Here is a 24,314-nt window from a genome sequence, read left to right as displayed (position 1 = left end):
AGATGACAGAGGTCATCAATAATTCACAGTTTACAATTCAAATCATATTGTTATACACACAGGTACAAACAATTCACCAGAACAGCACCAGCAGATTGCTGGACAACTGACCAAACTAGCAAGGACGGCACCAGCAGATCGCAGAACGACTGACCCAACTAGCAAGGATGGCACCAGCAAATTGCTGGACAACTGACCCAATTAGCAAGGTCAGCACCAGCAGATTGCTGGACAACTGACCCAATTAGCAAGGTCAGCACCAGCAGATTGCTGGACAACTGACCCAATTAGCAAGGTCAGCACCAGCAGATTGCTGGACAACTGACCCAATTAGCATGGTCAGCACCAGCAGATTGCTGGACAACTGACCCAACAACCAAGGATGGCATGGCAGATCACAGAAATCAAGAGATGCATGGCAGACAGGCATAGGCCACTTGCTCACAGAAGCCTGGCACAGGGTCTCTAAATTGTCTTTTGTCTGCTGTGCCAGTGTTCTGGGAGCAACAAGCCTACACCTGTCACTCATGCATGTATTCATTTTTAAAATTGAAATGCCAGGCCAAAGCCTGTGAGTTGCATGGACTGTACCTCCCTGCTGTGCAAAGATAATATGGGGATGGGGCAATTGATGCCACTGTCCTGCTGTATTCCTGAAAGGTTTTTAATTGTCAAGACTTCAAGATGGTTCCCAAAGTTGTGTCTTATCTTTAATGGCAGGGGTATGTGAGCACCAGCCCTAGACCTGTCTCTCATCCACCCCTATATTTCTTACGAAATTCAATAGTCTAGTAAGCTAATGGCTATGCCAAAACAGTGGTGCCGCACTGTAAAATGTATTTTTATTGTTGTGGAATTTTTTCACCCTCCTAAAGGTGTTTTCTTTGCCGTACATTTGGCCACCCATTCAATCCAATGGGATTCGGTAAGGTTCGAGAACTGTTCGTATTCGGTTTGATGAACAGTTTGGCAATCGTACTGTTTGTTTGGGTGGGCTCGGTGAACCTTGAGAGGTTCACTAATCTCTAGTCCCCTCAGACCTCTTAAGAAGGGAGGAATGGAAGGAATTATTGATCTTCTGACCACCAGGAGTTGGAGTTTGATCGTCACAAGATTAAGAATGTTAATTACCTTATACTGACCAACAAATTCGAGAACAAATTTCTAAGATGGTACTTTAAGGCGTAGATTTTTTAGAACATAATAATACAAAATCTCCCAACCTACAGACAGGAGCCCTCACATATGCGGTTCACAGTTTTCTTGGTCCGGTCACAAGTTATCATAAGACTTTTTTCAAACTTCCTCCACACCTGTCACGGACTTTCCCCGGTTGTGGAGTTTTGTGACAAGTTCTGGATCAGATTCTCACTTTGTTTTGTGGGACTCTACAGATTAAATGAATTCCCTTTCATTTGGGGAAGAGAGGGTTAATTCCAGCAGCTCCTGACTCCTGGTCAGGTGTTTCCGGTGGGGACCACGCCCGAGTTCTATAAATGCCCTCTACATCCACCAGAGAGTGCTGGTTATTTTCTATTATTAGGAAGCTTGGCCAGGAGGTGGAAGGAGCTGTTATTTACTCGCTAAGTTGTTCTGTTGGCTGCAGCATTGGAATTTGCTGCAGCATAGTCAGGTGTTTTTTCTCTGGTTTGGATGTTCCCTAGTAGTCTGTTTATTCCCCTCTTTTATGTTATTTCCCCTCGTACACTTTTAGTTGCTCCTTTGTGTGTGGTTGCCGTTTGTACGAGTAGGTTGTCTGGTCTATATTTGATGGTGGGGTGTTGACTCCTGTTCTTGCCCATTCCCCTGGTTGGTGGATTGTGGAGCAGGGTCATAACATCAGGGATGAGGACAGGAGATAGGGCCTAGGGTGGTGACCTGGACCTCCCTACCATCAAGTCTACCTTCAGGGTTAGGGTGAGCGCAGGGGCCCCAGCTTTAGGGCCAGCATAAGCTTCCCTGGGTTCACCTTAGTCAATTCTTGACAACACCTTAATCAAACGTGAAAAAAATCTCCCTTCCTCTGGTACAGAGGACTTCAAACCAGAAAAATCCAAAGTCATCAAAGTCATTATGAAAACCCCTGCAGCAGAAAAAAGGCGAGGTACCGGTAGCTGTAAATTTGTGATTATTGACAATGAACTCAGCAAGAGGCAGAAAATCCACCCCGTCCTCCCGATTAGAGGAAACAAAATATAATGCTGCTCTACCATTTGGTTCATTCTGTCTGTCCATTGGTCTCTGGATGATAACCTGAGGACATTGAGAGTTTAATACCCAATCTGGAGCAAAAACTGCGCCAAAGCCTGGCTAAAATCTGAGCCCGTCTATCGGAAAGAATGTTCTTAGACTCTCCATGTAATTTCACAATATGCGAGATGAATAATGTAGCTAGACTCTTAGCTGTAGGCGATCTTCGAAGAGGAACCAAATGAACCATCTTGCTTAACCGGTCCACCACCACCCATACTACATTATTACCACAAGAATAGGGCAGATCAGTGACGAAGTCGATGGACAAGTGCATAAGTGAGAACCCACCGGGGACTGGCGAGAAGCTTTAGCCCTGGCACAAGCTCTGAATTTACGGACATATTCATCAACATACTTACAAGCGTTTTACCACCAAAAAGCCTTAGAAAAGCTCTCCAAGTGGCAGGAAAACTCGAGTGATCGGCCAAAGGGAAATCATGTGTGACGCCCCTGGACTATCGGGTCGTCACAGGGTATTGCACAATCTGCCCTCCCGTGCAGTATCCACCTCCCTCTTGGTTATGGGTCCCTAACCATATGGTGTTGCCTACATCAGCTAATCAAATCCTAGATACACCCTGCACCACACCCACCAAACACACCAGTGGACGGCTTGAGTGGAATAGAGTCACCCACCTGGGGGGTTGTGGAGGGGAGGTGAAGAGTGTCAAGAAGGGAGAGTAATCTGAGTAGTGAAAGTGAGAGGAGGTGAGGAGCTGGGCTCCTGGGAAACAATCTTTGTGCCAGACTGTGGTCTGGGCCTAGAGGAGTCAGACCCCTGGTTGCAGGGGATCATGGCAAGGGGCACGGATCCGTCGAGGAGGACAGCCGGCGGCCTTGCACCATCACCGGGCTGGGACCAAGGCACGACGGGGTACGTGGACCCTAGGTCGGGGACTAGCTTCAGGCAACCCGATAATTAATCCACGGAGAACGGAGCCTTCAAGATTCGTTCCACACCTGCTCCAAAATCGGGGCACTAGCGCAACGAGGGGGATAGGACTTTCCAATCCAAAACGGTCCAGAAAATCCAAAGCGTGAGCCCTGAGAGCAAGCTCCCACACTTAGCCATAGTGGGCAGCGGGTCCTGGCAAGTTTCACACTACCAGGACCACCAGAGAAGTAAACTTAGTGCCAGGAGGCAGGTCACGGATCACCAGGCAGCACCATTGTGGACAGGACCCGAACTAGCTCCCCTCAGCGGCAGCGGTGTCCAGAGACTTGTTTTACTAGTTGTTGGTGTCAGCTTAATGGACTGAGTGAGTACCAAAGTGACCCCCTGCATCCCACGGCACCCCTCATTGAGTCCCGGGGTATTCCCCCTACTCGTGGAGGGTTCTAACACCTGGCTGCCCCATTCCATCACCAACTGCAGCGCATCACGGGTGGCGTCACGAACTCTATATAACCCCTTGTAAATACCCCCCTTCATTTGAATGGCCGCACGACCCCCGGGTCCGGAGACCCTCAAGCCACTGAGAACCCGGATGCGAGCAGCTCGGCTGCTGTCACGGGGGCGGCACACATGCAGTTCATTAAGAAGATCCATGCGTAAAGAGGATGGTACAAACAGTTTGCTCACAGGCAATCCCTCCGGTGCACAATCCTGAGCCTCCTGAATGTGATGTCTGAGGTCAATTCCTGGAGCACCCACCACCACTCCTTCACTAAGAATCTTAACCAGATTTTCATCCCTCAATTCCGGATCAAAGCTACATGACAAACTATCTGCCTTCACATTCTTAGATACAGAGAGATAAGTCACAAAGATGTCAAACCAGCAAAAAAAAGTCCCCCCCGGGCCGGTCTTGTCTTAAGACATTTATGGGCGTCAACATAGAGCAGGTTTTTTTGGTTGGTAAAGACACTCACCTTATGTTTAGTCTCCTCTACTCAATGTCTCCAGTCCTCAAATGTTCTCTTATCTGCCAGAAGCTCACGGTCCCCAATATGATACTTAGACTCAGCTTGTGAGAACACCTGAGAAAAAAAAAGCACAAAGACGAAGGCCACCATTGTAAGTCCTTACGGGCATTCCTGCACTGTAATGCCCATCTTCCCCGACAGGGACATCAGCACACTCCCCATCCCGTTCACTCAGTGGTGGTTGCTTCATTCCTGGGGCCTGCGCACACTAAACTGGTCTCCTGGGAACACTCTTAATATTCACGCGCACACTTGGGCATCTTTTCTTAAAGGGTTAGTACGCTCTTACCTGTAGCTGAGAGGCACCAGGTATTTAAGGCACCCTCCCATTATGGGAGGTGCCAGGGCAATGTGGTCTATTGCTAGTTGTTCAGGTCCCTTAACCGTGTGCTGCTAATGTGTTACTTACATCTGTTTGTTTTGTGGTCCGGGCTGTTGCATCATTTCATATAGGCTGGATCTGCTATCCCGGCCTCCATTGCTGAATTGTGTTAGGGCCAGGTGGACGGGCAGACCCAGGAGGTGGATCCACTGGGCCGAACTCCTTGATGATGGTAAGGGGTCCGGTAGCTGGAGCACTACAGGTAGCAGAACAGTCCGTGTACAAGTATAATATAGCGTTAGGGACCCCCCTATAGAGATTTGCCGTGACGGGGCAGGGGGGCTCAAATCATTGATCAATCATTTGCAAAAAATCTCATTGAATTTTTACAGTAGGAACGAATTTGTGAATATTACACTTTTTATTTCTTCATTGTTGCAAGCCATTCATAAGCAGTGCTGGCTCCCCTCCTTTAAAGAACAAGGACCACCTGGCTTGCCGTGGGTTCAGTCGCTGAGCGGACCGCAGGTATTCCAGGTTCTTGTGGTCCGTGTAAATAATAACGGGGGGTACACTGCTCCTTCCAGAAGGTAGCGCCATTCCTCCAGAGCCAGTTTGACTGCCAATAGTTCTCGGTCACCGATGGTGTAGTTGCGTTCAGGCGCTGAGAAGCTCTTGGAGAAGAAACCGCAAGTCACCATCTTCCCGGAGGAGGACTTCTGCATGAGCACTGCTCCAGCTCCCGAGGAGGAGGCATCCACCTCCAAGGTGAACTGTCGGTTTAACTCCGGACGGTGGAGCACAGGAGAGGAGGCAAACGTCCGCTTCAGAGAGCCGAATGCGGCGTCGGCCGCAGGTGACCAGTCCTTTGGATTAGCCCCCTTCTTGGTCAAGGCGGAGAGAGGAGCAGTCAGAGCAGAGAAGTGAGGGATGAACTGGCGGTAATAGTTGGCGAATCCCAGAAAGCGTTGGATTGCCTTCAGTCCAGAAGGAGGGGGCCAGTTGAGAATGGAAGAGACCTTCTTCGGATCCATCTGCAGTCCGGTATCGGAGATGACGTAACCCAGGAAGGGAAGAGAAGACTGCTCGAAGACACACTTCTCGTACTTGGCGTACAGACGATTCTCCCTCAGTCGTCGTAGTACCAGCTGCACGTTCTCTCTGTGGGTCTGGAGGGCCGGAGAAAAGACCAGGATGTCATCGAGATACACCACCACACAGATGTAAACAAGGTCCCGGAACACGTCGTTCACCAATTCCTGAAAGACTGCTGGTGCGTTACACAGACCGAAGGGCATCACACAGTATTCATAGTGCCCATCGCAAGTATTGAACGCGGTCTTCCATTCGTCCCCCGAGCGGATGCGGACCAGGTTGTAGGCACCCCGAAGATCCAACTTGGTGAACACACAAGCTCCTCTAAGCCGATCAAACAATTCGGGGATGAGCGGCAGAGGGTACTTGTTTTTCACGGTGATTTGGTTTAATCCCCGGTAGTCTATACATGGACGTAGGTCACCTTCTTTCTTCTTAACGAAGAAGAAGCCTGCTCCAGCAGGAGAGGAGGATCTCCGAATGAATCCCCTTGCCAGGCTCTCTGTGATGTAAGTAGACATGGCCCTTGTTTCGGCTGGAGACAGCGGATATATCCGTCCTCGAGGTGGTGTAGTTCCCGGGAGTAGGTCGATGGCACAGTCATAAGGACGATGTGGCGGAAGTACCTCTGATTCCTTTTTGTCGAAGACATCTGCGAAGGACCAATAGGGCGAGGGCAGTCCCGGTAGGGACTCTGGAACCGGAGGTCGTCGGATGGGTTGTATGGTCTTCAGACACTTCTCGTGGCAAGAGGAGCCCCATCGGGTGATTTCACCAGTATCCCAGCTGACTGATGGTTCGTGTGTCCGTAACCAGGGAAGTCCCAGCAGGATTTGATGGGACATGTGTGGAAGGACGTAGAGAGCGATGTTCTCGGTGTGCAGGGCACCGATACGCAGTTCGACCGGCCTGGTGATCCACGAAATGGTGTCAGAGAGGGGTCTCCCATCCACAGAGGCAATCACGAGGGGTTTGTCGAGTGGAGTAACAGGCACCTGGTACTTGTCCACCGTGGCCTGCTGGATGAAATTGCCTGCTGCCCCGGAATCGAGGTACGCCTCAGCCGTGAACCGCGTCTCTCCCGTTGTCACTTGCACAGTCCAGGTAACCGGGTCTGAGAGAGTCCCAGCACCTAGGGTGGCCTCTCCTACCAACCCTAGGCTTTGGAGTTTCCCGGCCTTTCTGGACAGGAGCGTAGCAGGTGTGTGCCCTCTCCGCAGTAGAAGCAGAGGCCCTTGGCGAGCCGCTCTGCTCGGCGTTGTTCAGACTGCCGCACACGGTCGATCTGCATGGGCTCGTGGACGGAGACACCAGATGCCGTTGACTGAAGTACGGCGGGCTTCTGCGGAGGAGAGGAATGCCGTACCGGACGTCTCTCACGGGACACCTCTTTGGATCACTCCTGAAAGCGAATGTCCACTCGAGTCGCTAGGGTAATCAGGGCATCCAGGGTGGACGGTACGTCACGACCAGCCAGCTCATCTTTAATTCGACCCGAGAGTCCTTCCCAGAAGGCGGCGGTTAGAGCCTCGTTGTTCCACCCGAGTTCCGAAGCCAAGGTGCGAAAACGTATGGCGTATTGACCCACCGTCAGAGTCCCCTGACGTAACCGGAGAAGAGATGAGGCAGACACGGAGGCGCGTCCGGGCTTGTCAAAGGTGCCACGAAATGCCTGCAGGAACTCCTGGATGTTCGTGGTCACAGGATCCTCCTTTTCCCACAAGGGGTTCATCCACGCCAGTGCCTCACCCTCTAGATAGGACATGATGAACGCGACCTTGCCTTGGTCGGAGGCAAACAAATGCGGCAGCTGCGTGAAATGGAGGGAGCATTGGTTTATGAATCCCCTGCAGGTCTTGGGATCTCCGGCGTACCGGGGTGGTGAGGCCAAACGAAGTCTGGAAGCATCCGAAGAGGCTGCCACGGGGGCTGGAGCCGTGGATTGTCTAGTGGAAGCCCGAGGTGCTGAAGATGTAACCGACGCTTGTAGCGTGTTCAGGCGGGCATCCACAGAAGACATAAAGTTCAGCATGCGGGTCTGAGTCTCACGCTGGCGTGTGAGTTCCTCCTGCAGGGCTGCTAGTGCTTCAGCGGGATCCATGGCCTGTTCTTACTGTTAGGGCCAGGTGGACGGGCAGACCCAGGAGGTGGATCCACTGGGCCGAACTCCTTGATGATGGTAAGGGGTCCGGTAGCTGGAGCACTACAGGTAGCAGAACAGTCCGTGTACAAGAGGAGAATGCAGAAATCCCTGGGACCACGGAGTCACTGATGGTAGTCCGGGTGACGGAGCTCAGGTTCGGAGGCCAAGATGTTGTCAGGCGGAGTCCGGAACCGATGGAGCGAGCAGACGGGTCACCGCAGGGATCAGAGATGGAACGGACTGTCAGGATGGCAGATAGGCAGCGTTCGAGGTTCGGGATTCGGCAGGACCGGATGGCGAAGCAGGATCGGCTCTAGAAGAGAGAGAGGTGAGTATCTCACAGGAACACAAGGAGACCTGACTCCTAGCTTGGGAAACACGAAGAACAGGCCCTGCCCACTTGGACACTTAACCCCTTTATACCCTGTACCTGTGTGCCCATTTTCGTGTTAGTGGACGCTGGCCCTTTAAGAAAGGGTCAATGACCGCGCGCGCGCCCTAATCCGCATGCGCAAGGCCCAGGTGCCAGAAGCCAGGGCAGGGAGCGGTGAGGAGGAAGCAGCAGAGCCGGGCTGGGGCTGAGAAGCCGACGGGCGCCGGGAGCGGGGACCAGGACGCCTGGGAACCGCAAGCAATGGAGGCTGGAGACCGGGGAGCGGCGGAGACCGGACAGAAGAACCGGGGAGCGACGCAGGGAAGCCGGGGAGCGTGGCAGGTGAGCCGGGGAACAGAGCAGGGGACCCGGGGAGCGTGACAAATTGTACCATATTGGCCAAACCTGCTGCATTGTTCCACACTAGCCAAGTCTGCCACATCAGCCGTCCTGGCTGAAACCTGCCTCATCAGAGACTGTCTGCATTTATAACCCTGGGGTCAGCTGTCACGGCACAGGGTCTTCCTGAGTGGCACCTGGTTTCTACCTCCACCCTCAATACCAGAGGTTCTGGTGAAAACCCGGTGTGAGCCATAGTCGTGCTCCTCAGATATTCTGTGTGCTGTGGCCCAGTGGGTCCACTTCCAACTCGCACCCGCAAGCGCTACCAACATCTTACTTTGGTCAGAGGTCCACACTCATCCCCACAGAGGAGGCATCAACCTCAACCACAAAAGACAAATCAAGCTCGGGTTGACAGAAAACCATTTAGCTCCGGCTAGTCGATTAAACAGGTTGAGTAGAAGGGGTAGACATTTTGGCACCTGGTAGGAATTCAATCATATGACTTCTGCAGATAGAGAACTTCACACTCAGCCTCAGAAAACACATCCTGAAAATCCTGAAGAAATCCAGGGTCTCAGGGGAAAACGTTTCTCCTTGCGGAGACTGACAAACCAATCTGGCTGCCAGTGGTGAGGAGACTTATAGTTGCAATGCTCCTCTGGGAAATAGTCAAATTGTCTCTTCAGGGAGGAAGGAGACGAACTCCAGTGCCACCTATTGGAAGTACCAATCCTAAAAGTCAAAAGTGTATGCCAGATCAGACCTCATCCTTTGCACTGATGAGGGCCAATCATCCCGAAACACCGTGTCTGCAAATTGAGGTTCTGATCTGGCATAAATCCTAGGTCATATGAAAAGGCTCGTTTGAGAGTCACTTTTGACTTTAACGATTGCTACTTCCAATAGGTGGATCTGTGATTTATACTCCAGCGGCTTTATTCCATGTATGTCTGCTCCTGATGAAGAAATCTGAGACTGTGAAACGCGTGGACGGAATAAACCGTTTGTCCAGTACCGCGAGCTTCATCTGTGTGATAGCAGCACTGGATTCATCCACAATCTCTCTCCTCTAAATTCTTGAATAATCACATAGATTCCATAATGAATCTCACAAGACACTGAGACATAAGAAAAGAAGAAACAAGAAAATAAGAGAAAGGTCAATAAGAAGAAGAGGTTATTTAGCTAGAAGGCCGGACCCTTCCTATTATACGATATACATAGATTTTTTTTTTAGAATATTAAGCATTTTTATACTTCCCTTGAAGAAGCCGCACCGTCAGGTGGCGAAACGCATGGGCATCCCTTTTCCTCAGGTTTGCTGGCTCACCTCTGAAATATTTTCTTCCTTGGGATTTTGCTCCATTCATGCATTATATGGCCTCACTTTCTAGTCACTGTATATAGCGGTATATTCATTGCTATACTGGTTATCTTTCTATACGTGCGGTGCAGCCAGTACAAACCTGCCCAAAAAATATGATCTGTGCGAAAAAAAAGAAAAAGATACAGATTAATAATAAATCATATAACTTACTACTCTATAGATTAGAGCCAAGAAATAGAGTATAAAAAGGAAAAGTTCATTTCTCTGTATTAAATCACAGTATATAACGTGAAGTCAACAGTTAAACCATTAAATTATAAAGTGTTTAATATACGATCCGAAGACACAATGCCACAGGCCAATCACAGTAATGCCACTAGCCAACATGACCACGGCATTACCACGTGGAGAGGAAGGGTAGGCAATGGATAGAGATGAAGGAGATGTAGGGTGGTGCAGATCTGTGGAGAGGACGGGTAGGTGATGGATAGAGATGAAGGAGATGTAGGGTGGTGCAGATCTGTGGAGAGGAGAGGTGGGTGATGGACAGAGATGAAGGAGATGTAGGGTGGTGCAGATCTGTGGAGAGGATGGGTAGGTGATAGACAGAGATGAAGGAGATGTAGGGTGGTGCAGATCTGTGGAGAGGATGGGTAGGTGATAGACAGAGATGAAGGAGATGTAGGGTGGTGCAGATCTGTGGAGAGGATGGGTAGGTGATAGACAGAGATGAAGGAGATGTAGGGTGGTGCAGATCTGTGGAGAGGATGGGTAGGTGATGGACAGAGATGAAGGAGATGTAGGGTGGTGCAGATCTGTGGAGAGGATGGGTAGGTGATAGACAGAGATGAAGGAGATGTAGGGTGGTGCAGATCTGTGGAGAGGAGAGGTGGGTGATGGATAGAGATGAAGGAGATGTAGGGCGGTGCAGATCTGTGGAGAGGAGAGGTGGGTGATGGATATAGATGAAGGAGATGTAGGGTGGTGCAGATCTGTGGAGAGGATGGGTAGGTGATGGACAGAGATGAAGGAGATGTAGGGTGGTGCAGATCTGTGGAGAGGACGGGTAGGTGATGGATAGAGATGAAGGAGATGTAGGGTGGTGCAGATCTGTGGAGAGGATGGGTAGGTGATAGACAGAGATGAAGGAGATGTAGGGTGGTGCAGATCTGTGGAGAGGATGGGTAGGTGATAGACAGAGATGAAGGAGATGTAGGGTGGTGCAGATCTGTGGAGAGGATGGGTAGGTGATGGACAGAGATGAAGGAGATGTAGGGCGGTGCAGATCTGTGGAGAGGACGGGTGGGTGATGGACAGAGATAATGGTGGAGACATAAGGTGGTGCAGATCTGTGGAGAGGACAGGTGGGTGATGGACAGAGATGAAGGAGATGTAGGGCGGTGCAGATCTGTGGAGAGGACAGGTGGGTGATGGACAGAGATGAAGGAGATGTAGGGTGGTGCAGATCTGTGGAGAGGACAGGTAGGGTGCTGGATAGAGATGAAGGGGATGTAGGGCGGTGCAGATCTGTGGAGAGGATGGGTAGGTGATAGACAGAGATGAAGGAGATGTAGGGTGGTGCAGATCTGTGGAGAGGAGAGGTGGGTGATGGACAGAGATGAAGGAGATGTAGGGTGGTGCAGATCTGTGAAGAGGACGGGTGGATGATGGACAGAGATGAAGGAGATGTAGGGCGGTGCAGATCTGTGAAGAGGACGGGTGGATGATGGACAGAGATGAAGGAGATGTAGGGCGGTGCAGATCTGTGGAGAGGACGGGTGGGTGATGGCTAGAGATGAAGGAGATGTAGGGCGGTGCAGATCTGTGGAGAGGATGGGTAGGGTGATGGACAGAGATAATGGTGGAGACATAAGGTGGTGCAGATCTGTGGAGAGGATGGGTAGGTGATAGACAGAGATGAAGGAGATGTAGGGCGGTGCAGATCTGTGGAGAGGATGGGTAGGGTGATAGACAGAGATGAAGGAGATATAGGGTGGTGCAGATCTGTGGAGAGGACAGGTGGGTGATAGACAGAGATGAAGGAGATGTAGGGCGGTGCAGATCTATGGAGAGGACGGGTGGGTGATGGACAGAGATGAAGGAGATGTAGGGCGGTGCAGATCTGTGGAAAGGATGGGTAGGGTGATGGACAGAGATAATGGTGGAGACATAAGGTGGTGCAGATCTGTGGAGAGGATGGGTAGGGTGATGGATAGAGATGAAGGAGATGTAGGGCGGTGCAGATCTGTGGAGAGGACAGGTGGGTGATGGATAGAGATGAAGGAGATGTAGGGTGGTGCAGATCTGTGGAGAGGACGGGTGGGTGATGGACAGAGATGAAGGAGATGTAGGGTGGTGCAGATCTGTGGAAAGGATGGGTAGGTTGATGGACAGAGATAATGGTGGAGACATAAGGTGGTGCAGATCTGTGGAGAGGACAGGTGGGTGATGGAGAGAGATGAAGGAGATGTAGGGTGGTGCAGATCTGTGGAGAGGACAGGTGGGTGATGGACAGAGATGAAGGAGATGTAGGGTGGTGCAGATCTGTGGAGAGGACAGGTGGGTGATGGATAGAGATGAAGGAGATGTAGGGTGGTGCAGATCTGTGGAGAGGACGGGTGGGTGATGGACAGAGATGAAGGAGATGTAGGGTGGTGCAGATCTGTGGAAAGGATGGGTAGGGTGATGGACAGAGATAATTGTGGAGACATAAGGTGGTGCAGATCTGTGGAGAGGACAGGTGGGTGATGGACAGAGATGAAGGAGATGTAGGGCGGTGCAGATCTGTGGAAAGGATGGGTAGGGTGATGGACAGAGATAATGGTGGAGACATAAGGTGGTGCAGATCTGTGGAGAGGACAGGTGGGTGATGGACAGAGATGAAGGAGATGTAGGGTGGTGCAGATCTGTGGAGAGGACGGGTGGATGATAGACAGAGATGAAGGAGATGTAGGGTGGTGCAGACCTGTGGAGAGGACAGGTGGGTGATGGACAGAGATGAAGGAGATGTAGGGCGGTGCAGATCTGTGGAGAGGATGGGTAGGGTGATGGACAGAGATAATGGTGGAGACATAAGGTGGTGCAGATCTGTGGAGAGGATGGGTAGGGTGATGGATAGAGATGAAGGAGATGTAGGGTGGTGCAGATCTGTGGAGAGGTCAGGTGGGTAATGGACAGAGATGAAGGAGATGTAGGGCGGTGCAGATCTGTGGAGAGGACGGGTGGGTGATGGACAGAGATGAAGGAGATGTAGGGTGGTGCAGATCTGTGGAAAGGATGGGTAGGGTGATGGACAGAGATAATGGTGGAGACATAAGGTGGTGCAGATCAGTGGAGAGGACAGGTGGGTGATGGAGAGAGATGAAGGAGATGTAGGGTGGTGCAGATCTGTGGAGAGGACAGGTGGGTGATGGACAGAGATGAAGGAGATGTAGGGTGGTGCAGATCTGTGGAGAGGACAGGTGGGTGATGGATAGAGATGAAGGAGATGTAGGGTGGTGCAGATCTGTGGAGAGGACGGGTGGGTGATGGACAGAGATGAAGGAGATGTAGGGTGGTGCAGATCTGTGGAAAGGATGGGTAGGGTGATGGACAGAGATAATGGTGGAGACATAAGGTGGTGCAGATCTGTGGAGAGGACAGGTGGGTGATGGAGAGAGATGAAGGAGATGTAGGGCGGTGCAGATCTGTGGAGAGGACAGGTGGGTGATGGAGAGAGATGGAGGAGATGTAGGGTGGTGCAGATCTGTGGAGAGGACGGGTGGGTGATGGACAGAGATGAAAGAGATGTAGGGCGGTGCAGATCTGTGGAGAGGATGGGTAGGGTGATGGACAGAGATAATGGTGGAGACATAAGGTGGTGCAGATCTGTGGAGAGGATGGGTAGGGTGATGGATAGAGATGAAGGAGATGTAGGGTGGTGCAGATCTGTGGAGAGGTCAGGTGGGTAATGGACAGAGATGAAGGAGATGTAGGGCGGTGCAGATCTGTGGAGAGGACAGGTGGGTGATGGATAGAGATGAAGGAGATGTAGGGTGGTGCAGATCTGTGGAGAGGACGGGTGGGTGATGGACAGAGATGAAGGAGATGTAGGGTGGTGCAGATCTGTGGAAAGGATGGGTAGGGTGATGGACAGAGATAATGGTGGAGACATAAGGTGGTGCAGATCTGTGGAGAGGACAGGTGGGTGATGGAGAGAGATGAAGGAGATGTAGGGTGGTGCAGATCTGTGGAGAGGACAGGTGGGTGATGGACAGAGATGAAGGAGATGTAGGGTGGTGCAGATCTGTGGAGAGGACAGGTGGGTGATGGATAGAGATGAAGAAGATGTAGGGCGGTGCAGATCTGTGGAGGGGATGGGTGGGTGATGGACAGAGATGAAGGAGATGTAGGGTGGTGCAGATCTGTGGAAAGGATGGGTAGGGTGATGGACAGAGATAATGGTGGAGACATAAGGTGGTGCAGATCTGTGGAGAGGACAGGTGGGTGATGGAGAGAGATGAAGGAGATGTAGGGTGGTGCAGATCTGTGGAGAGGACAGGTGGGTGATGGACAGAGATGAAGGAGATGTAGGGTGGTGCAGATCTGTGGAGAGGACAGGTGGGTGATGGACAGAGATGAAGGAGATGTAGGGTGGTGCAGACCTGTGGAGAGGATGGGTGGGTGATGGACAGAGATGAAGGAGATGTAGGGTGGTGCAGATCTGTGGAAAGGATGGGTAGGGTGATGGACAGAGATAATGGTGGAGACATAAGGTAGTGCAGATCTGTGGAGAGGACAGGTGGGTGATGGAGAGAGATGAAGGAGATGTAGGGCGGTGCAGATCTGTGGAGAGGACAGGTGGGTGATGGAGAAAGATGGAGGAGATGTAGGGTGGTGCAGATCTGTGGAGAGGACGGGTGGGTGATGGACAGAGATGAAGGAGATGTAGGGCGGTGCAGATCTGTGGAGAGGATGGGTAGGGTGACGGACAGAGATAATGGTGGAGACATAAGGTGGTGCAGATCTGTGGAGAGGACAGGTGGGTGATGGACAGAGATGAAGGAGATGTAGGGTGGTGCAGATCTGTGGAGAGGACAGGTGGGTGATGGACAGAGATGAAGGAGATGTAGGGTGGTGCAGATCTGTGGAGAGGACAGGTGGGTGATGGACAGAGATGAAGGAGATGTAGGGCAGTGCAGACCTGTGGAGAGGACAGGTAGGTGATGGACAGAGATGAAGGAGATGTAGGGTGGTGCAGATCTGTGGAGAGGACAGGTAGGTGATGGACAGAGATGAAGGAGATGTAGGGCAGTGCAGACCTGTGGAGAGGACAGGTAGGTGATGGACAGAGATGAAGGAGATGTAGGGTGGTGCAGATCTGTGGAGAGGAGAGGTAGGTGATAGACAGAGATGAAGGAGATGTAGGGCGGTGCAGACCTGTGGAGAGGACAGGTAGGTGATGGACAGAGATGAAGGAGATGTAGGGCGGTGCAGATCTGTGGAGAGGACAGGTAGGTGATGGACAGAGATGAAGGAGATGTAGGGTGGTGCAGATCTGTGGAGAGGACAGGTGGGTGATGGACAGAGATGAAGGAGATGTAGGGTGGTGCAGATCTGTGGAGAGGACAGGTGGGTGATGGACAGAGATGAAGGAGATGTAGGGCAGTGCAGACCTGTGGAGAGGACAGGTAGGTGATGGACAGAGATGAAGGAGATGTAGGGTGGTGCAGATCTGTGGAGAGGACAGGTAGGTGATGGACAGAGATGAAGGAGATGTAGGGCAGTGCAGACCTGTGGAGAGGACAGGTAGGTGATGGACAGAGATGAAGGAGATGTAGGGTGGTGCAGATCTGTGGAGAGGAGAGGTAGGTGATAGACAGAGATGAAGGAGATGTAGGGCGGTGCAGACCTGTGGAGAGGACAGGTAGGTGATGGACAGAGATGAAGGAGATGTAGGGCGGTGCAGATCTGTGGAGAGGACAGGTAGGTGATGGACAGAGATGAAGGAGATGTAGGGTGGTGCAGATCTGTGGAGAGGATGGGTGGGTGATAGACAGAGATGAAGGAGATGTAGGGCGGTGCAGATCTGTGGAGAGGATGGGTAGGGTGATAGACAGAGATGAAGGAGATATAGGGTGGTGCAGATCTGTGGAGAGGACAGGTGGGTGATAGACAGAGATGAAGGAGATGTAGGGTGGTGCAGATCTGTGGAGAGGATGGGTGGGTGATAGACAGAGATGAAGGAGATGTAGGGCGGTGCAGATCTGTGGAGAGGATGGGTAGGGTGATAGACAGAGATGAAGGAGATGTAGGGCAGTGCAGATCTGTGGAGAGGACAGGTGGGTGATAGACAGAGATGAAGGAGATGTAGGGTAGTGCAGATCTGTGGAGAAGACAGGTAGGTGATGGACAGAGATGAAGGAGATGTAGGGCGGTGCAGATCTGTGGAGAGGACGGGTGGGTGATGGACAGAGATGAAGGAGATGTAGGGTAGTGCAGATCTGTGGAGAGGACAGGTAGGTGATGGACAGAGATGAAGGAGATGTAGGGCGGTGCAGATCTGTGGAGAGGACGGGTGGGTGATGGACAGAGATGAAGGAGATGTAGGGTAGTGCAGATCTGTGGAGAGGACAGGTAGGTGATGGACAGAGATGAAGGAGATGTAGGGCGGTGCAGATCTGTGGAGAGGACAGGTGGGTGATAGACAGAGATGAAGGAGATGTAGGGCGGTGCAGATCTGTGGAGAGGATGGGTAGGGTGATAGACAGAGATGAAGGAGATGTAGGGCGGTGCAGATCTGTGGAGAGGATGGGTGGGTGATGGACAGAGATGAAGGAGATGTAGGGCGGTGCAGATCTGTGGAGAGGACGGGTGGGTGATGGATACAGATGAAGGAGATGTAGGGTGGTGCAGATCTGTGGAGAGGACGGGTTGGTGATGGATAGAGATGAAGGAGATGTAGGGCAGTGCAGACCTGTGGAGAGGACAGGTGGGTGATGGACAGAGATGAAGGAGATGTAGGGCGGTGCAGATCTGTGGAGAGGACGGGTGGGTGATGGATACAGATGAAGGAGATGTAGGGTGGTGCAGATCTGTGGAGAGGACGGGTGGGTGATAGACAGAGATGAAGGAGATGTAGGGCGGTGCAGATCTGTGGAGAGGACGGGTGGGTGATGGATACAGATGAAGGAGATGTAGGGCGGTGCAGATCTGTGGAGAGGACAGGTAGGTGATGGACAGAGATGAAGGAGATGTAGGGCGGTGCAGATCTGTGGAGAGGATGGGTGGGTGATGGACAGAGATGAAGGAGATGTAGGGCGGTGCAGATCTGTGGAGAGGACGGGTGGGTGATGGATACAGATGAAGGAGATGTAGGGTGGTGCAGACCTGTGGAGAGGACGGGTGGGTGATGGATAGAGATGAAGGAGATGTAGGGTGGTGCAGACCTGTGGAGAGGACGGGTGGGGTGATGGACAGAGATGAAGGAGATGTAGGGCGGTGCAGATCTGTGGAGAGGACGGGTGGGTGATGGATAGAGATGAAGGAGATGTAGGGCGGTGCAGATCTGTGGAGAGGACGGGTGGGGTGATGGACAGAGATGAAGGAGATGTAGGGCGGTGCAGACCTGTGGAGAGGACGGGTGGGTGATGGATAGAGATGATGGTGGAGACATAAGGTGGTGTTGAACTTTGAAGAGCTTTGTGGTTGAGCAAGATAGGTTTGTCGCTGACTCTGTAGCGGATGGGTAACAAGTGCAATGACTGGTGAATGGTGGAGACATCTGTGTAGATATGAGATACAGAAAGTGGATATAAAAAGTCTACACGCCCCTGATAAAATACCAGGTTTTTTGTTATGTAAAAAAATCCGTCCAAGAAGAATCATCTCACAATTCTTTCCACGTTTATTGTCGCCATATTCTGCACAAATTCATTGAGAAACAAACAAATCATTTTGAGAGGAAAATAAAAATAAGAAAACCACAATAATAAGTTTGCATAAGTGTCCACACCCTTTTATAATTGGGACTGTGATTGTGCTCAGAATCCCCGATCCCACTCCCCCATGTCACGCAGTATCAGCGCTCAGCCATTTGGATTAACCCCAGAGAAAGTGTCGCTCCACAGCTAGTGACCGACAATCAGACAAGACGGTGACGGGAGGGTAACATATCTGCTTTATTGACTATTGTCCGTGCGCCCCGGTGACCGTCTGTTACCGATGATCCGGGGGCGTTCAGCCGTATTCTGTATTATTGAGCGCAGATTCATTCATGCAGATCATGTTACACCGGTAAATATGGCGGCCAGAGTCCAGGTTTATACAGGTTCACGCGGCATGAATATTTCCCAAACCAGATTGATGCCTCATTACTCCTGAACTCTGAAGCTGACAGGTGCACAGTTGGGGAGTTACTCGGATCAAGGTCCAAAAGCCAGAATTTCTTGTTGCCGGCAGAGTCCTTTTCATGGTTCGTTCCTTACTTTGGAAGACAAGTTGGTTTCTTGCATCGATGTTGAAGGTTTGAGGGGTCAATTCAAAATCCAATCTGATTGAGCACAATGGCGTCTTTTTATAGATTCTTCAGAAAGAAGTGTCCGAGCAGATTTACTCCACAACGGTGGTTTTTAAGCTTCCACCCCTGTAGGTCATTCTGGACACCTCAAGGAAACCTACGAGAACTTGGAATTGGTTCTTCATAAACTTGAATATGAAGACTACAGTTGGCAAGTGTGCATGCTGCACGGGCACAAGCTGGGTAAACCAAACACCATTGTGTTCTGTGCCTATGGGACAATCAAGACCGACAAAATCACCGGATCAAGAAGAGTTGGGGAAAAAAAATGTCCTTCGAAAACCTTTGGTTCTTTCCCATAAAGTTCTTCTACCACCTCTCCACATAAAATTGGGATTGATGAAGTAATCAAGAGATGGAGAATGCTTCCAATGCCCGGTCACCAAGTTTCCAAGCCTCTCGGAGGCAAAATTGAGGAAGGTGTGTTCATCGGACCATGTAATCTAAGAAAAAGACTGATGGCACACCCTACCTGTCATGGTTCACCTCCCTGTCCACATGGCTAGGGGGCGGAGCCTTCTCTCGAGCCTCACTTCCAGACCCTGGATGCCTTAAAAGCTGGCATTTCCAGTGAATCAGTGCCGGCTATAAGCTTAGCACTGCTTTGCCTGTGATTGCTGGTCCTGTGAGTGATATCCTGATCTGTCTGTTCCTGTGCCCCCGTGCCCTTGTCTGTGTTCTGTCCCCTGGTCGTCCCTCCTGTCCTCTGTCCCCTCTCCTATTTCCCCACTCGGTTGCTTCCTCCGGTACTGACATTGGCCTGACTTTGACTCCGCTTCTGCTCGCTCCTCCGGTCCTGCTTCTGCCCGTACGGTGTTTGATCCAGCCTGTCTGACTATTCCTTGCATGTTCTGCAGCTCTGCTTCTCAGCTGTGCTTTGAGGTAATGCATGAGAACGCTGTGCATTCACTTCCTGGTTCTCATTGCTCTGTGTAGTGTATTATGCTACAGAGCTCTGGCTCCCCCTGGTGGCAGCATTACAGTATAGCCGACCTCTATAGGCTTTATCTCCCATAGGGGAAAAAAAAAAGACATTTATTTCTTGGTAGTGGGATCCAACTTTACAGCATAAAAAACTGTAATGGATCCACTCAGTACCTTGTGCAAGCAAGTAGCCAACCTTACGCAGCTGGTGCAGGATTTGGCTGCAGAGCATCGCACCCTGGTAGCTTCACACAATATGCTGCAGAGTGAGGTCTCCGCTTCTGCGAGGGCCACCTCAGTGGCAGCTACTTCACAAATCGTAGGACAGCATAGTCCCACGGATGTCCAACTGACCTCCCCCGAACCCACGGTGATGCTCCCCGATAAATTCTCGGGAGAGAAAAACCTATTCCGGACATTTAGGGAGCGTTGCGGGCTCCTTTTCACTCTCCGGCCTCGGTCCTCGGGTAATGAGACCCAGCGGGTGGGGATCATCATGTCGTTACTTAGAGGGGGTCCCCAGACCTGGGCGTTTTCCATACCCCCTTTCGGCCCCGAAACGGCATTCGGTTGACCTCTTCTTTGACTCCCTCGGGGTGATATACGGCGAACCAGACCGTGTACGAGTGGCTGAGGACAGGATCATGTGTCTCACTCAGGGAAATCACACTGCTGAGCTATATTGTTCTGAGTTTCGGCAGTGGTCCACTGAGGTACGGTGGAATGATTCTGCACTTAGGTGCCAATTCCGGAGAGGTTTTTCGGACTCACTGAAAGACGCTTTGGCTCTGCACCCACCTCCCAGCACCTTGGATGATGCGATGACGGAGGCAGTTCGTATGGACCGCAGATTACGGGAAAGAAGGGGCACCATGCGTGAGATTCCACCCCCTCTACCCAGGGCACCTTCTTTGCCGGCTACGGAGCACATGGAAGTTGGAGCCATCAGTCCGGATGAGAAGGAGAAGAGAAGACGCCGGGATCTCAAGCTGTGCTTCTATTGTGGACACCATGGACACTGGAGGAAAGACTGCCCGGCTTGCCCCTCCGCTAAACAGTCGTCGGGAAACTTCTAAGTCTGGGTAACGATCGAGGAGGTTGCCCAGACTATCAGGTACCTTTCTTCTCCTCCAATAAGATACTTTTGAATGTTGACCTCCGGGTCAAGGAGTCGGTCTGGTCTGCTACTGCCTTTGTTGACTGTGGGTCCGCTATGAACTTCTTTGACTCTGAGTTGGTCCAAAGACTAGAGTTAGGGACAGTGAGGTTAGAAGGACCCATTCAACTCCTGGCAATTGATAAAACACCGCTGCCTCAAAACCTCATTCGGTTTGCTACTGAACAATTTACTCTTGTGATCGGGTCTCTGCATTCTGAAACGATTTCTTGTTTTGTAATGGCCAATCTCCCTGCTGGATTAGTGTTGGGGTATCCATGGTTGATGTTACATAATCCCATTATTGATTGGGAGTGTCGTACCATAGTCAAATGGAGTCCTGCTTGTCATAAAAGGTGTTTACAATCTGTACCTGTGTTCTCCGTAAGTCCTGAGGGTCTTCCGGAATACCTGAGGGACTACGGAGACGTATTCTCGGAAACAGAGGCCGAGGTTTTGCCGCCTCATCGCCCATATGACTGTGCCATCGATTTGCTTCCCAATACCAAATTGCCCAAGGCCCGTTTATATCACCTCTCGGGTCCAGAAAGGGCTGCTATGAAATCATACATATCTGACAGTATACGTAAAGGGCATATCCGTCCTTCTTCTTCCCCTGTGGCTGCTGCGTTCTTTTTTGTAAAGAAGAAGGACGGAGGATTAAGGCCATGTCTCGAGAATTGAACAAAATTACTGTGAAAAACACGTATCCACTTCCACTCATCCCTGATCTCTACAACCAACTCTCTGAAGCCCGGTGGTTTACCAAACTAGATCTCAGGGGGGCCTATAATCTTATCCGTATTAGAGAAGGGGATGAGTGGAAAACGGCCTTTCTGACGTCAGAGGGGTTATTCGAGAATTTGGTGATGCCTTTTGGTCAAACAAATGCCCCTGCGGTGTTTCAAAATTTCATCAATGATATCTTCTCTGATTTTCTTGGTCGTTTTGTGGTCATCTATCTCGATGACATTTTGATTTATTCTGCCGATAGAGATACGCATATTATGCATGTTCGCTCTGCATTACAGAGATTACGTGATAACCATCTGTTTGCCAAGCTTGGAAAATGTGTTTTCTCTGTTCAGGAAATAGCCTTTCTTGGGTTACTCCTTTCTCGTGATGGGTTTAAAATGGACCCAGGAAAGGTGCAGGCTATCGTGGATTGGGTGCAACCCAGGGATATCAAGGCGCTACAACACTTTTTGGGTTTCGCAAATTATTATCGACGGTTCATTAAGGGGTTTTCTCAAATTGCCAAGCCATTGACTGACCTTACACGGAAAGGGGCGGATCTGCAGAACTGGTCGCAAATGGCTGTCCAGGCCTTTCTTGAGCTAAAGGACCGGTTCATGTCCGCCCCGATCCTGGTACAGCCTGACCTCGAGGCGCCGTTTATTGTGGAGGTGGACGCCTCAGAGGTGGGGGTGGGAGCTGTTCTCTCTCAGGGCCCTGCTACTCTGACTAATCTGCGACCATGTGCGTTCTTCTCCAAGAAATTCACTCCGGCTGAGAGGAATTATGATGTGGGTAACCGTGAATTATTGGCAGTAAAATTGGCATTTGAAGAATGGAGGCATTTTTTGGAGGGTGCTGTTCACCGTATTACCGTCATCACCGATCATAAAAACCTCGCAAATATCGAGTCCGCCAAGAGATTGACACCTCGACAAGCGAGGTGGGCTCTTTTTTTTTCTAGATTCCATTTCTGTATTACTTTTCGGCCGGGGTCTAAAAACGTGAGGGCAGATGCACTGTCTCGTAGTTTGGACCCGGTGTCACCTCCAGAGCCTCCTTCCTCCATTCTTACGCGAGGGGTGGTGGTCGCTGCCTTGTCATCCGAGTTGGAGGCTGAGGTCAGGGAGGCCCAGTCCTCAGCGCCATCTTCCGCTCCAGACACTAAACTGTTTGTCCCTTTGCACCTCCGGTTACGGGTACTTCAAGAGTTCCATGAGTCCGTACTCAGCGGCCATCCTGGAGTTACAGCCACTCGCAGGGCTGTTGCTGGACTGTTTTGGTGGCCATCTCTTCACTCAGATGTTGCTCGGTTTGTATCTGCCTGTGCTACATGTGCCCGTGCTAAGGTATGTCGTAACCGGCCGGCCGGGGAACTGGTTCCATTACCTGTTCCTGAAAGACCATGGACCCACTTGTCCATGGATTCCATTACGGACCTCCTTGTCTCAAATGGTATGACTGTGATCTGGGTGGTGGATCGTTTTAGTAAACAGGCACATTTTGTTCCCCTCTCCGGTCTACCTAATGCTGCGGCCCTTGCCAACCACTTTATTGACCAGGTAGTTCGGTTACATGGGTTGCCCCTGAATATTGTGTCTGACAGGGGGGTACAATTCATTTCTCGGTTTTGGAGGGCCTTGTGCAGGCGGTTGGGAATTGAGTTGTCCTTCTCGTCCGCCTATCATCCCGAGTCCAATGGGCAGACGGAAAGGACGAATCAGACCCTTGAGCAAATCCTGCGGTGCTTGGTTTCTGCTCAGCAGGAGGATTGGTGTATGTTTTTGCCCCTTGCGGAGTTTTCATTCAATAGCAGAGTCCATCAGTCTACAGGAACTTCTCCCTTCTTCTGTAATTACGGGTTTCACCCTCACTTCAGGACCTTCTCTAGAGTGGATTCGGGGTGTCCAGGGGCCGAGTCCGTCGTTCAGCATCTGGGGAAGGTGTGGAAGGAGGTACAACAGTGCATCGAGACGGCTCAACAGTCCCAGAAACGCCAAGCGGACAAACGCCGTTCTCTGGGACCCCCCTTTCGGGTGGAGGACAAAGTGTGGCTGTCCACTCGGAATATTAGGCTTAGGGTTCCATCTGCTAAGTTGGGTCCTAAGTTTATAGGTCCCTATGAGATCATCGAAGTGATCAACCCGGTGGCCTTTCGGTTGCAACTGCCCCAGACCTTGCGTATTCTAACGTATTTCATACCTCCTTGCTTAAGCCATTTGTTCCATCGGTGGTGGATTCTCAGACCCCTCCGGCTCCAATATTGGTGGACAGTGAGGAGGAGTATGAGATCCAGCGTATTATCGATTCTCGTTGGGTTCGTCGTTCCCTCCAGTATCTGATCCATTGGAAGGGTCACGGTCCGGAGGACAGGTCATGGGTGCCGGCTCGATCCGTTCGGGACGATCGGTTAATTGCGGCTTTCCACCGGAAGTATCCTGGGAAGTCTGGGGGTCCGGTGGCCCCCCCTTGAGGAGGGGGTACTGTCATGGTTCGCCTCCCTGTCCACATGGCTAGGGGGCGGAGCCTTCTCTCGAGCCTCACTTCCAGATCCTGGATGCCTTAAAAGCTGGCATTTCCAGTGAATCAGTGCCGGCTATAAGCTTAGCACTGCTTTGCCTGTGATTGCTGGTCCTGTGAGTGATATCCTGATCTGTCTGTTCCTGTGCCCCGTGCCCTTGTCTGTGTTCCATCCCCTGGTCGTCCCTCCTGTCCTCTATCCCCTCTCCTATTTACCCACTCGGTTGCTTCCTCCGGTACTGACCTTGGCCTGACTTTGACTCCGCTTTTGCTCATTCCTCCGGTCCAGCTTCTGCCCGTACGGTGTTTGACCCAGCCTGTGTGACTATTCCTTGCATGCTCTGCAGCTCTGCTTCTCAGCTGTGCTTTGAGGTAATGCATGAGAACGCTGTGAATTCACTTCCTGGTTCTCATTGCTCTGTGTAGTGTATTAGGCTACAGAGCTCTGGCTTCCCCTGGTGGCAGCATTACACTACCTTTCTAATGTGAACAAGTGACAACTGAATATGAAACATAGTAACAAAAAGGAGACAATTGCACGCTAAGATATGTGGAACAATGAATATGGGAATATAGACATGCATTACTGCTATGAAAAAACATGTAAAAATTGAGATACTTAGCACAAAAAATTGGCC

Source organism: Anomaloglossus baeobatrachus, chromosome 4 (genome assembly GCF_048569485.1).
Source record: "Anomaloglossus baeobatrachus isolate aAnoBae1 chromosome 4, aAnoBae1.hap1, whole genome shotgun sequence".
Lineage (NCBI taxonomy): Eukaryota > Metazoa > Chordata > Amphibia > Anura > Aromobatidae > Anomaloglossus > Anomaloglossus baeobatrachus.
Note: the sequence above shows the minus strand (reverse complement) of the source record.